The sequence below is a fragment of the Vespula vulgaris genome, chromosome 17, assembly GCF_905475345.1.
Source record: "Vespula vulgaris chromosome 17, iyVesVulg1.1, whole genome shotgun sequence".
Lineage (NCBI taxonomy): Eukaryota > Metazoa > Arthropoda > Insecta > Hymenoptera > Vespidae > Vespula > Vespula vulgaris.
The window spans coordinates 1456260-1470098 of record NC_066602.1 but is presented as its reverse complement, the minus strand read 5'-3'; the positions used below and the strand labels follow the sequence as shown (position 1 = coordinate 1470098).

At 30.9% G+C, this 13839-nt stretch overlaps 1 long non-coding RNA gene across 23 annotated transcripts in view; it reads left to right on the top strand.

Moving 5' to 3' along the window:
* Nucleotides 1-858: 858 nt before the first annotated feature.
* The window catches only part of LOC127070111 (uncharacterized), a 51486-nt gene continuing 38505 nt past the window's right edge, over nucleotides 859-13839 (top strand). For 11 of the 23 annotated variants that reach the window (XR_007784146.1, XR_007784140.1, XR_007784137.1 and 8 more), the window contains exons 1-7: nucleotides 947-961; nucleotides 1026-1117; nucleotides 1475-1731; nucleotides 1871-2044; nucleotides 2129-2311; nucleotides 2391-2732; nucleotides 7509-10829. This is a non-coding gene — a long non-coding RNA (uncharacterized LOC127070111). Of the gene's footprint in view, nucleotides 874-946; nucleotides 1118-1474; nucleotides 1732-1870; nucleotides 2045-2128; nucleotides 2329-2390; nucleotides 2733-7508; nucleotides 10830-13839 lie in introns of those variants that run through there. The other 12 variants (XR_007784141.1, XR_007784148.1, XR_007784132.1 and 9 more) reach the window with 12 other exon arrangements.

Below are 13839 nucleotides of genomic sequence, written 5' to 3'. Positions count from 1 at the left end.
TGAAAAACGTGGATAAACTTAACTAATACAATATAAATCGAACGAAACGTTTCTTTTTCTCATTTTTTCAAATTCGACCTATAACATAAAACAGCACGTCACTGTGGATGAATTTTAAGGAAAAACTGAAAGTTTCAAAAGACGATTAGATACTTCTCATAACGATCATTTCGCCGATTATACAATTTTTATTATGAAAAAAGAAATTGGAAGAAAGTATTGTTTGCATAAATAACATTTTTGGCCAAAGTTAGTCAGGTGGTAATTAAAAATGTCGGCAATAATGTTCACAAGATATTTTTATTATGAAAAAATGACAACGAAAAATGTATTCCTTTTCATTTAATATTATCCCTTGGGAGAGTGCGATGAATTAATCAAAACAAAAGCAACATTGCAATATGGAATTATGCTATATGGCGGATTATTTCTTATGGTAATTAATAGAAGAGGGCAGTAGTAAGGCGAATTAAAAGAGATTGGTCGACAAATCCGTTTCCCCCACTACTATTATTTCCGGTTGTTTCGACGGCGGGATAGGAAGTTGTAATTGTCCGGCGTAAAACGCATTCAAATGGATTACGCGAAAAGGAAAATAAATAATACGAATGATTTAATGTAATACATATTCATTATCACTATGTAATAAAAAAAGAAAGAAGCTTGTTAACTTAATTAATACAAAGAGAATAGAACGTAATATTACGAAACAAGTTTTAAGGAATATTTCTTGCTGCAAATTAATACTTATAGATGAATATTTTTAACGATAGAAGCGGGAAAAAATTAATAGCCGATTAGCAAAATTACTTATATAATTTCTATATGTAAATTTTAAAGAAAAAAGCGTTAAAATAGAGAAAGGAATGGAAGGTAAAAAAAAAATTATTGTCCAGTTAATGGGTGTACATTGTGAAATTTATTTCCTCCCGTACCGCGTCTTTTCGGCTCTTTCTATCAGGTAATACGTGGTATTGATTATCTGCATTGAATGTAATAACCCTTTCCATCGCGCATGGCTTCAGAAATTACCTCAGTCATCTAACATGGCGATCTGCGAAGGGAACTCCCTTGTAGAAGTCATCCTTTCGATAATTTTTGAACGAGTAATACGTAAGTAAGTGCTTAATTATCACGTATATACTTCATACGTCGCAAATTCTAACTGACGAGCAATTCAAACGGTAGAATTTCTTCATTCTTTCTAGTCTTTTGTTCCTTATCGATATAAAGTAAATTTATCTGTATTCGTTAGTAATTTATTATAAAATTTCAATACTATATTACGAAAATGAAACTGATTTTTATGATCAATCACATCCTAATTATTATTTTGTTGTTTCTCGTAGAAGGTACTTTATATCGCAAAAAATGGCGTGGCCCGATTTACCTTTGATGACTGGACAATTTCAATGAACAATTGAACGTCTACCCTAAGTCTTCACCAATCTAAGAATTTTAATTTATTTCATAGATATACAAGACTAAACGAAGATGAAAGCAGTTCCAAGAGCCCAGAAGTATTGCTGAGGAGCCTAGTTGACCGCTATCTGAATTATAATTACGTTCAAAGAAGATACATGGATTTCTACGTTCAACGTGATAATTAAACATTCGACATCCGAAATGAAACACATCAAACGATATGTCCTATGTGGATAAGACAAATATCCGACCGTCAACCAGATTAGGAAATGAAAACGTTTTTCTCTTCAGTCTTATTTTTAAATGGTAAATCAATCAGTGCTGTGTTTATCGAATATTAAGATATTTTAGAGATAAGATATAAATTTTTTATTCTAAAGTGTAATATGGAATATAAAATCTGTATCATAGGTACGTTTTATAAAAATTTATTGAATTTTTACAGAGATTTTATCATGGCGACCAGAGTATTTTCATCGATGAGTGAGGTATTATGTCTCTTACCTTAAGCTATTTTAATGGTATTATGTTAATATAAATCAAGAATCCTTATAATTTTCAACTGCTGTAATAAAGAATATTCGATATAGGAAACAAGATGCTTGGTGAAGGAGAGGAGGTAAATAATAATAAATGAATAAAATTTCCTATATTTTTTTCATAGAATTTTGCGTTACTTGTTATTCGTCATTTAATGTGTCAGATGGTAAAAACGGCGGAGGTAGCTGATGCTGCTTACGAATTTATTACAAATCTTGCCAATAATCTGAAACTCAAGTTGGTGAGAGAGGCACCTTACTATCTGGTGTATGAAAACAACATGTTTCTATTGCTAGAACATTACTATAGCAACCATCTACTACAATATTGAATTTTAATAAAGGAGGTACGAAAATATCAGATGTAAGTAACTAGCCACGTACCTTATCCACTTTTCTATGTTAATTTCATCTGTTATAATACAGCACATTGGATGGTGAATACAGAAGAGTGGTTTACAAAGCAGTTGGAAATTCTAAGCGAGGCAGAAACATCGTTAGCTATTGTTCATGTATGCATTATGTGATTGGGAATACATAGGAAAAAGAAAAGGAAGAAAAAACATTTGTCCTTGACGACGAAATTTGGAAAAGTCAATATGGTGCTGTCTTATAAAGCGTGGGACGGTGATACGAGGAGGTGGGAGGGATTTACTTCATTCAAAGGTTCCAACCGCGAGCGGCTTTAGCTGGAGTGTCTATGCGTTTCTACTGAGAATGATTTGTCGAAGGGCCGTTCGACGTTGCATGCATTAGAAGAGTCAAACGGTAAGTCAAATGGAATTTTGTATTTATCATACAAAATAATTTAACCAACAGGGACGATCGAAAGATTCATCGTTTTTGGAAGTAATAACGTTAGCAGGGGAATACTTTTAAATTATACGTGAAATAGAAAGTCCACGTTCTCGTCATCGTTATTCCACCGATTTAAATGAAGTAATCGTTCGATACAATTAAAAAAGAAGAATTGCTGAATTCCATATTTCAAATTGTTTATTATAGTATTCACTACGTGTACGTAAAAAATATTCGTAATATTCAATTATCGCTATTGAAATTTGGATAGGAATAATTTGTTAGGTAACACGAATGACCTCTTTAGTATCTTTTAAAAGGAATTTCATGATAATGGATGTCCCTAATACGTTCTCCCGTACTTATCGTCAAGGACCTTTCGTTATTATCTCTCTTCATCTACGTATGCTCTGATGCGCGCCTGTCTGCGCCAGGTAGGGTGGCTGGGATGGAGTGTGCTCCTTTCTTATTGTAATAATAAGAAAATCATTTATTTACCTGTCACAGACCAAGCATACCATTGGAGACCGTCTGTATAATACAATTGTCAATTAAATTCATCGTTGGATACATCCTTACTTTTGCAAAACAATAGATTTTTTTCTTAGGAACGAATTGATTTGGAACATAATATACGAAATGTTAGATAACTAGGAGTATAATGGGTTTATTGTTTTGTATTCTCCAATGGGATGTAACTTTCTAGGAAAATGTACCCATTCAAACGAATCAAAATCAAATCAGTCATGGTACATCGATCTGCAAAAGACCTAATCAGGGTACTAAATGATACAGCCAAATAGATAATTCATTTATACCACTAATCCTATCATCGAATTGTTTGCTTGGTTTAATGAGAGGAAAAGTAATGAAAAAGTACCTTTCTTGTTTTCCAAATAATAGAGGAGATGTATGCGGACACGTGCTGTAATCACCCTACTTGAAATGGCGTACGGAAGCGCGCACGTGCATGGAGAGAGATAATAATAAATCGTTTAATACGATGGTGCTTGATGATAGCTAGGAGACGATTACGTCAGTGCAGATCGTTAAGTTCCGATCAAAACCCGTTAACAAGGGAATTTGGAGACAGGGAGGATCATATATTTTTGCAAAAAAATCATAATTTTGTCCTTTATAATTTTCTACGATGTCTATGATAAATGTTGAATGAATTCTCTTTCCATATTATCATCCCTCGCAGTATATATGAGATCTCTCCGTTTTTTTTTGCTTGATGTCATCACTATCACTTCTCTCGTTTTCTTCCCTATTAATATTCATTTTTTCTAATCGTATAAATGTCTACTTGGAATTCCTCTTCGGTATTACTTATGATACGAAACTCACTCGTGTTTGGAAATTTTGCCATTCTCTTAATAAATAAAAGAAATAACTAAGTAAACGGATTGGTAGTCTCAAATTGTATATTACGAAATCACGAAAGGATATAAACCAAAAGAATATTACTTTTCTGATCTTTTGACTTATTAGTCCAGTTATCTATCTATTCCACTAGAAGTTTCAATGCGAAGTGAGTTCAGCTTCGAAAATCTCTCCTCAGTTTTATGATTGCTTGTTTACTCCATCAAATATCACTGCATCGTACGAGGCGTATTCGCGTGCCATTGCAGATAAGTCCTTCTCACTCTCTTTAAGTGGTTTAGAGAAGCCCTCGGACCGTTGTGACCGTACTTCTTTTTTGTAAAACCGACTGATATTCTTTTCATATATCCTGGTAATTTGACCATTTCTTGATTAACTAATTGTGTGGTTCTCGTGGAGGGAAAATACGTGAAAGGTAAGAAGGTAATATTAGGAAGCAAAGAAATATGACGAAAGATTTTCTCCGAATACATGTTTTTTATTATTATAGTACATGTTTTTATTATTATTAGAATAATAACAGAAATGAACTCTTCGATAATTGGAGCAATATGCATTTGTTTACAAAAAAAGATCGTAATATTTTGAGAAAATGTTTTCACGTAATATGGAAGTAGATATAAATTTCGACGAAAAAATTTTCTTACGACAGAACTGTTGACGATAAGAATTACGTAGTATTTACATGGTACGAAAATTGTGATATCATAAGAAAATTAACTACTTTCATTTCCGTTTAAAGTTCTTCGACGTGTATCTACTTAGCGAAATTGACATCCAATCTAGTTTCCAATAAATAAACATGTAAAATAGTGATAATTCATTATCAGACCTACATTTATAGTAACATCGTGTCGCAATCAACCAATGTCAGAAGATTTAAGAACACTTAATCTATGAGCAACAGCGAACGGTGTTCTTTCTTCGATTAGATTTTTCAACTTCTTCTTGAACCACTCTTCCACTTTCACGATCCAATGCGTTATATTATAAAAGAACCGGATACTTACGTGCTTCTCTCGCCAACTTGGGTTTCATATCACGTGAAAGATTTGAAAAGAATTCTCTTAGAAATAGAAATACTTTCGTCCACTTCTGATACACATTCGTTCATTTTAATTGTATAATTACCAGAAATATATCAGATGATTCCTTTTAAATGGTACAGCGGCTGCTTCTAAATGCATTTTAATTAATAATTAAAATGGTATAGGTAAAGAAAATTATTTTCATTTCTATAATATAAAATTGGAATTTTGTAATAAATGGTATACTAATGGCCACTTATAAGTTCATCCAATAGCGATGATATAAACGAATGGCTAGTGAGAATATTGAAATCGTACGAACAGATTGATTGCTTGTGAAAGTATTCTTCAGGACGTCTGAAGTATATACAGATTCACTTACATGATATTTTTTGAAAAGTTAACGAAGGAGTGATTTCTATAGACGAGAATCATCCCTAAACTTCCTAAATTTCAAGTCTCTAGCTAACAATGTCCCCTTTCCGTTCGTTAGGTAGTTTTTTTTTTATATATCAGAAGTATATGAGAGATTAACTAGTGAATCTTACCAATTGTCTATTATGTCTAAACTATTATTCATTTTTTTTCTACTTGAAAATCTCACGTAAAAATAATTATTATGATATAATTAATTATTATCAATAATGATTGTAATTATTTACGTTACATTGAATTAATTGCTATGAAATTATTCGTTAATTCATGTAAAAATTTTTAATGTTTCCTCTTCGTACATCCAAGTTATACTTAAAATTAGTGTTATATTACTATTAGATATGAATGATACTATGTAATTCCTTTACTCAAATCTTCTCTTGTAAAAAAATTTCTTTGTCGGAAGTTATATCTACTTCCACATTCCTTGATAACATTGTTCCAAATTATTACCTTTTCTTCTTTTAAACAAATATCTATTGCTTAAGTTAACAAAGACTTCCTTTTCTTTATTACGCAATAGTAATAAAATATATGGTTTCAGATAAAATCTTTTCTCCTATTTATTTTTTTATCGTAATATTACCTTCTTCCCTTTTACGTATTTCTTCTAAGGGAGAACCTCAGACTTATTTAATGATTCTGGAGGAATCATTGTTTCCATCGCAACATTTCGAGAAATACATGTTTCTTTGAAGTTTTCTATTGAAATGGTACAATAAAACAAATCAAAGAATCAAAGAATGACAATTTCTAAGCCATATGGAAAGAATATCAGTCGATTTTAGAAAAGAGAACGTGGGATGTGCTTTGACGACAGTCGGAGCCCTTTTCTGACCCGCTTAAGGAGAATAATACGAACCTGTATATATAGTGAAATTTGATAAAGTAAACAACCGATCCTAAAACTGGAGTAAGAGATTTTTAAAACTGACATCAGTCCGTATTGAAGCTTCGAGTAGATAGGTAGATCCCTGGACTAATCAGTCCGAAAATCAGAAAAATAATATTCTTCGGGTATATATCGTTTGGTGGTTTCGTAACATACAATTAGAGGTAGAAAGAAATTTTCAACGCATTCATCTACTCATTTTTTTTTTTTTTATTAGGACAATAATGAAGTGTACAAACACGACTACATTACATGATATAAGATATAAGTAGTGAAGAGCAATTCCAAAAAGACAAGTATAAATCCAGAAAAAAACGGTAACAGTGATAGTGATACCACCGTATATGAAAACAGGAAAAATCTCATAGACGATGATAAGGATGAAAATCCTGCAAAGCTTATCACAGATATCGTAGAAAATTATAAGGGATAATATCTTGTAATGAAATATGCTCTTCAATACCTACAAATTCATATAAATCAAATATCATTACAATATATTAGTTAGTTTCACGGTCACGATATATTATATTACGTAAGCCGATAGTCAACATCCGAGAGGGTGCCGAACAGACAGAGTTTTTACACTCTATGCATCTTTATTGCTTTCACAGACGAAAAGGTAGAAGATGAAATTAATTAAGACTTCTCTAACGATCTCTTTTAATTTGACATATTATGATTTCTGTTTTACTACCATATCCATATTCCATAACAGAATATTGTTACAAATGCTTCTGCTTCATTTTTATTGATCTCACCCAACCAAATATTCACATTCCATGAAACGAAATTAATTCTCTTATTAATATTCCCTCATAATAAAAATATCTTGCGGGCGTTAATATACATATTTTTAATTACTAAGTGACAAAATCAGCCAAAGATGTTGTTCATGTAAACAATATCTTTTTTGGTCATGATAAAAATAATATGATGTGTGAAGTGACCACAATGAGGAGTATCTGTTTTCTTATTATGATCCTTATACATAGTACTTTACAGGAACAAATACATTTATAAGAGAATATTTTCAAAGAATCCTACGTCAAAAACATATTCATCATCTATTATGGAATGTCAAGCAATTGACTTTCGAAGTTGTTCACCAGTGTTATCATCTAAAAAGGTTGTTATTTAATATTTTTAGTTCCTTGTTACAGTTTTTAGGCAATGACATGCCGCTTTATATTATAGCTCGAATTTAAAAAAAGGAAGAAAAGAAAAATACATATCCATATATCTTATGTGCGGACACTGAATTATATAATATCGATCGGCGGTATTTTACTATGTACAATTACCGACGGTTTCCAAAACATATTTGGTATTTCTAAGCTGTAGTAATAATCAACGTGCTGGGTTCGAAAGGAAGGCATTTCCTTTTCAAACGTGATCCGCATAATTATGTTCCATAGCGTCTTCATTACGTGGTTGCAATTAACAAGGAAGAAGAGGACGAAGAGGAGGAAGAGGACAAACATTTATAATGGTGTTCACGACGATCCTCATGGTATTGCCTCAAGGTAATCGTCAATTAAAATAGCGCTGTATTACAAAGCTTCATTCATATGGTGATACGAGGATACGGAATATACGTTATTGAAAGGATTCAAAGTAAGTGGCTTTAGATAGAGGATATAATGGAGTGTTATGGGAAAGATTCATCGTAGGGTTGTTTGTCGTTGCAAAGGGAATCTGGATTCAAATGGAACTGAAATGGTACTCAGGCAGCTTTATCATTGAAAATGATCAAAGCTGCATATACGATCAAAGTATTCATTGTTCTTCGGGATAATAACGTTAGCCTGGACACGCTTTTAAATTATGCGTTAATATGTAGTGTACGTTTATCTCACCGTGTCATCGTTATACCGTCAGTTTATATTATTATTCAATATAATTAAAAAGAGAAGAAGTGTTTGGTTCAATGTTCCAAATTATTTGTCAGAATATTCACGTCATGTACTTAAAAATAATGTATAATGTACGTTTTTCAGAAATATAGGTATTTGGACGAACTAAATTATTACGTAGCGCAAATATCTTACGATTGAGATTTAATGAAAATGCATGCATACGTTACGTTCTTCCATACGTATCGTCGTGTACGTTCGTGTTAAACAATTTGTTATTATCTTTCTCCACACACTTACGCTCTTATATTCTCTCATCCGCGCTAGGGCATGTACGCGGGAATATGTCCGCGGTTCTGTGGGTGTGCGTGCGTATATCTCCTCGCTTATTTTGACGAAAGGTATTTTTTCAAAAGAAGAAAGATATTTTGTCCTTCGTTCTCCTGTCATTAAACTAAGCAGGCAATGCGATAATACGATTAGCAGTGTATTTCAATTAGCTATTTAGCTGCATTAATTAATTAGCAGATCGATGTACCACAACTAATTTAGTTCTTTCATACGAAGAAATACTTTTTCCGAAAAATTAATTCCCGATAGGAAAATTTCAAAGAACGATCCACTTATACTGCCAATTATCTAATATATCATATATTCCAAACTAATTAGTTCCTCGGAAAATGTTATCTTAATCGATTCGTTTATTTCTCATTACGTATAACCCAGTATAGCAACGACATACTTATATATCTAGTAACATAATATTTCTAATTTATTCAGCATTTTCCTAATGTTTTACTCGGATGATTAAATATCTCGATAAGCGTACATATAATAAACATTTACATAATATTTCCCTAACATAGTAAAGATCTATTATACTTCTTTCTAGCCATCGTTATTCGGTCAACCGATTTACATCGCACAAATCATCAGTTATAAATATTGTAGGAAGAGATTTTCCCAGAGATTACTATTCCTTTTAAATACAATATTCTGAATTCTACTTTCTTGGTAATGTCAACATTCTCTTCGCACAAAATAAATAAATATGAATAATTAAATGCCAAAAAAATTTTCCTCATCGGAAAGTGGATAAACGCAATTCGATTTTTACATCGTGAAATGATCGAAAAGATATGAGTATGGAGAATCACATGGGGAATCAAATGGAGAAAAAAGAATCAAGAAGAAAAAACAGAGATAAAAGCAAACAGAAATCTTCCTTTTACGCTAATATCGATCCAGAACTGTTGGTAACATTGTGAAGAGATAATTGGGGATCGTGAAAATATGAAAAAGAGGGGATTAAACGAAACAGCGCATGCTCGAGTCAATATAAAAGATGTTAGGAGCTGTCCGCGGAAGTTGAATAAACTATTTATTCTGTTTCGAATCATCCTACAAGCATCTTCCTGGAGGTTTCAAGAGAGGGACGAATTAGAATAATATGTAAGTTCCTGTCCATCGCGATAATGTTACTTATCTGGAAGATTATAAAAAACGCGCTATCGGTTAGTGAAATCCTATTTGAATTTTATGCTACTTGATATTAACGCATTATACTATATTTTATACAATTTTGTGTTCAATACTACGATATACCGTTTTATAATATACTATAGAAAGTTGTATAGTTTATCATTTTCTTGCACTATATATTATATCTAGTAATTTGTCTTGGGTATATTATTGTATAATATTAACCAGAGGAAATATTATAATTTGCGTTATTTGAACTAAAGCTTAGTGAATTGTTTGGAATAATATAAATATCCCTTGGAATGTTAATATTTGAGTCTCCTTTTCTAATTATCGGCTTGTAAAACTGTGTTTCGATCTATCAATCGTAATGCGTTATTAAGTACTATTTGTTTTCTTACAGATAGTCCTGCAAGGCGTAATTATTAATCGAGTTAAAACTATTTGTGCTAGTACTTGGTAAGTTCATTACATTCTGTTAAAAATTAGTTTATATATTTTCTCTTTTCTTTTGAATGAAATTTATGAATGAAATTTTCTCTATTCTTTTCAGATGGTAGACTGATTCGATATATACGTAAATACATGCATATATATACACACATATATATATATTTCACCGCACTGTGTACTTTGTATGTACTAAAGTCTAATGTTCATGTTTATATTTATTTATATATTTGCCTATAAACTGATATACTCTTTATATATTTCTGAGAATCATATGGATATAGATAAATGTATAAATAAATAAGCTCATAATTTGCCTTCAATACGTATAACATAAGCAGTGCGTTGTAAAATATATATACATATATGTATGTATATATATATAGACGTATGTGTATACATATATGTCATACGAATATCAGTAAACCACGGATGTAAAATTAAAAAGAAAATTGAAAAATAAGTCAAAATAAAAAATGAAGTTAATATTAAAGAAAAAAAGAGACATCGAGAAAAGAAGCAAGCTTATATGTATTAGGTAAGTGGACTCATTCTCAATTTCATATTTTCCTATATTTGTGTATATTGGCATAGATGGATCCTCCATTTTTGATAAATACGTGCTTCTTCTAAATATGGAGACAAAATTTAACAGAAAAACAAGAAACTAAAAGCTATTCGACAAAAGTTAGAGCAATTAACATTTAATGGACACGGTAACGAGTCCAGAGCGACGAAACTCCAAGAAAGAAAAGATGATTAGCATACAAACCGTAATATCTGAAAATTGGCCGCATATTTGAAATCGATTTTGGGAATCACCCGATACATTTTTCAAGTTCTTGATAAGTAGAATCATACTTGAATTTTATAATATTTAATGCGAGGATCCATTATCATAAGATTCTGTTCCAAATTGCATGCTATACACAATAGGATAATTTTATATATCTATCTAGGAGTTTATATTACTGACGTTATGTTATGCCCTATTTTATACAAGTTCATATCCAATACTACGATAATATGTTTTATGGTAGATTATAGAAAATTGCATAGTTTCTTACTATTTTTTCATGCTATGGTTAACTGATCTTTGTTATTATTACTTACTATATTTTACCAGTGATTGATATTTTACTTGTTGCATAATTTTGAATTATTGTATAAAATTAAACTGAGAAGGAAGCGTAATTAGGGTTGTCGGGTATTTCTTTTTAGACTTTTATACGAACCAATCGAATAATCGTTTATGGATCCAACTGTTGCACACGTGTTGGATATTTCGTGATATTATTCCGTATTTGGTATTTCGGTGATACTATCGATTGACGAGTCAAACATACCAGTCGAGTTGCTTGTCTGAAGCCAGTTGTATCGCTTGTTTGCCGGTCAGTTAACCAATTAGAATAGAGATACATGATTCCATGTTTTTCTAATTATCGGTCTGTTATAAAAGTGTGTTTCAATCTATGAATCATAATGCCTCATTAAGTACTACCTGTTTTCTTACAAATAGTTCTAAAAGTTCTAATTACAAATGGAAGCAGAATTGTATTCGCTAATACTTAGTAAGTTCATTACATTCTGTTTAAAATTAATTTATATATTTTCTCTTTTTTAATCTACTACGTTTCTGAATGGAATTTTCTTTATTCTTTTCAGTCGAAAGACGAATCAGATATATTCGCTGTTATATTTATATATTGGCCTACGTTACAATATATATACATTTTTGTGTATATTTAATTTGTAATATCCTACGTATCTTAAATATGATGTAAGTTGAAAAAGAAAATTGAAAGATAAGAAAGTGAAAAAAGAAATTTAAATTATAGAAGAAAAGAAGCGAACGAGTGTGCATTAGGAAACTGAATCATTTGATATCTAATTCATATTTTCATATATTTGTTTAGGATGCATCATTGGTAATCCAATTTTTGATAAATATTTACTTCTTCCGAATGTGAAGAGAAAACTGAACGAAAAAAAAAGAAAATAATTAAAAGCTAATCGAAAAACTTGGAGTAATTTATTTTTAATCGAGGCAACTTCGTGTCCAGACAAAACTTTAAGAAAGAAAAGATAATTAACAGATAAACTGTAGTACCTGAACATTGGCTACATAATTGGATTCGATAATGGGATTCGATGATATTTTTCTTTATGTTCTTGATAAGTTGCATCTTATTTAAGTTTTTGAATAACTAACGCGAAGATTCATTTTCATAAGATTTTGTTCTTTACATTGCATGCTATAGACAATAGGATAATTTTATATATCTATCTATGAGTATATATTAGTGGCGTTATGTTATGCCCTAAAAGTTCTAATTATAAATGGAGGCAGAATTATATTCGCTAATACTTCGTAAGTTCATTACACAAAATTAATTTACTACTAGGACACGAAGTTGCCTCGATTAAAAATAAATTACTCCAAGTTTTTCGATTAGCTTTTAATTATTTTCTTTTTTTTTCGTTCAATTTTGTCTTCACATTCGGAAGAAGTAAATATTTATCAAAAATTGGATTACGAATGATGCATCCTAAACAAATATATGAAAATAGAATTAGATACCAAATGATTGAGTTTCCTAATGCACACTCGTTCGCTTCTTTTCTTCTTTAATTTAAATTTCTTTTTTCACTTTCTTATCTTTCAATTTTCTTTTTCAACTTACATCATATTTAAGATAGGTAGGATATTACAAATTAAATATACACAAAAATGTATATATATTGTAACGTAGGCCAATATATAAATATAACAGCGAATATATCTGATTCGCCTTTCGACTGAAAAGAATAAAGAAAATTCCATTCAGAAACGTAGTAGATTAAAAAAGAGAAAATATTTAAATTAATTTTAAACAGAATGTAATCAGCTTACGAAGTATTAGCGAATATAATTCTGCCTCCATTTACAATTAGAACTTTTAAGGCATAACATAACGCCACTAATATAAACTCATAGATAGATATATAAAATTATCCCATTGCCTACAGCATGCAATATAAAGAACAAAATCTTATGAAAATGATTTCAATACAAGTTCATATCTAATACTACGATATATTGTTTTATAGAAGATTATGGAAAATTGCTTAATTTCTTATTATTTTTTCATGCTATGGTTAACTTATTTTTATTATTATTATATACTATATTTTACCAGTGATTGATATTTTACTTGTTGTATAATGTTGAATTATTGTATAAAATTAAACCGAGGAGGAAGCGTAATTAGGGTTATCGGAATTAGGATATTTCATTTTAGACATTTATACGAACCAATCGGATAATCGTATATGGAGCCAACTGTTGCACATGTGCTTGATATTTCGCGATACTATTCCGTATTTCCTGTCTCAATGATACTACCTGTTGACGAGCCCAACAAACTAAGTGATTTGCCAGGAATAGAATATACTCGTCCTAGCCATTAATATTCCTCTTTAATACTTGTCTGAAACTAGTAATTGCTTGTTTGCCGGGCAGCTAATCAATTCGAATAGAGATGCATGAGTCCATGATAAGAATACAA